Source organism: Nematolebias whitei, chromosome 18 (assembly GCF_014905685.2).
Source record: "Nematolebias whitei isolate Nwh7 chromosome 18, NemWhi1, whole genome shotgun sequence".
Lineage (NCBI taxonomy): Eukaryota > Metazoa > Chordata > Actinopteri > Cyprinodontiformes > Rivulidae > Nematolebias > Nematolebias whitei.
The window spans coordinates 20,547,304-20,549,263 of record NC_056515.1 but is presented as its reverse complement, the minus strand read 5'-3'; positions in this window follow the sequence as shown (position 1 = coordinate 20,549,263).

Here is a 1,960-nt window from a genome sequence, read left to right as displayed (position 1 = left end):
AAGTTTGAGCACACTGGCTAGAACTGTCCTCTCCAATCACATGATGATCTTTGTTTAAAACTCCTGCATGAATGATGCTAAACAATATATATTCTAGGAATGCTAGCCCTTTGTTGGGGGTTCGAATCCTCCAGCAGTCACATGTTGAAGTGTCTCTGGGCAAGACACTGAACCTGTTGTTGCCTCCGATGTGTGTCCCATCGGTGTATGAACGTGATCTAAAGCACTGATTTGTCTCTTTAAAATGATTTGTTCAATTAGTTGTGTAGAGATGTAGTAGAGAGCTGTATGAATGGGTAAATGAGGCACAGATTGTAGTGTAAAGCACTTTGAGTGTCTCGATAAGATAGAAAGGTGCTATATAAGTACAGTCCTTTAAAATAATTGCTTTGTGAGATATTTTGCAAACAGGGTTGATAGCAACAGTTGTGACCAAAGTTTTAGATAAAATATTGCACTCTGTAGTGTTGAAAGTATGTGTTGGGAGATGAGATTCAGCTACTACTATACAAAAGTTTGGCTCATTGTTTGTAAAAATGACTTAGTTTGAGCCACTTTTGTGTTTCATAAGGTCACTTGGTTGTGAATTTGTTTCTTACGTTTAGAATTTATTATGGGAAAGTTTGATATCAGACAGACACATGAGCATACACAGATAATAATGAATATACATTATTGCCCACTTATACCTTCAAAGTGTCACTGTCTTGTGTGCATTACATGTGTAAGGTGATGGTATTTCTCTAATCTGATTTGTTTTAGTGCAGTAATAATGTGACATTGTGGAACCTATACATCATAAGGGGTGAAGTGTGTAACTTTATTCTACATATATGTGTGTGTGTGACATTTAAACTATAGGAGTGTTAATTAATTTTACCCATGTTTATGTTTAAGTTCTCTTTGTTCGCAACTGAGAACAAAATGAGAACGTGAAAGAACTGCAGGAAACGTAGGAAATATTTGGGAGGTCTCTGACTCAGGATATGTTGCCCAGAAGTCTGCCTCCCACCATCCTCTGCTTCCTCCTTATGAGCGTCTGTGGCCACGAGTCGTGTCAAATGAGAACATCATCATACATGGCACATGCATGATGGATGGAGTCTAATCATTAACTGAAACAAAAATTAAAACAGATTGAGCAGCATCAGGATGAGCAAGCAGTTTTTGATCAGAGCTGGATGTGACTGTAACACAAGTGTCGGGAAAGATTTGATGTTTTTCTGGCTATTTTAATGTCGCCCAGCCAAAGTCTAATTCATTAACTGCCCTGGTTTGATATTTAAGAAAACTAAACTTCTGAAACTACAGAATGAAAAGGCTAAACTTTTAAAATAAAGAGTAAAAAATATTACTAAAGTGATGATTAAAAAATGCACTTCTAAATGTAAATTAGAACAGAAAGCAAGAGTAGATGAAGGAGAAGTCTTAACTATGAGCTAAATGTGTTTTTGTTAATTGCTTCATCTGAGAATTAAAAACTAAAAATATTTAATTTGTTGTTTGCAACACATTCCAAACAGAAGACATTCAAGTACCTAAGAACATTATGACACCCTGCCAGGGCTGTGGGTCAAAAATGTTGGTCTGACAACGTGCCTGCTGTTGTACCTCTTGTCTTGTCAGATTATTTTACCTGTGAAATTCTTAAAACCACCTAAAATCTGTTCAATGAACAGAAATGTAATAAAAAAAAATCATTTGTGTAGATTGTACTTTTTTTCTATATTTTATTATGGTGCTATTATATATTTCATTGTTTTTCAAACTGAAAAATTCTGAGCTTTTATCACAGGTTTTAGGATTGGAAAAGGGTGCAACAGATTTACATCATGCATTTATAACTGAGCAGATTTTACTGACAAAAAGGATTTTAGAGGACAAAAAAGAAAACGCTTTTTTAGCAAAACAGCACAAATTCATTATATCATTTTTTTAAGCAAAAAAATGTTGAATATAT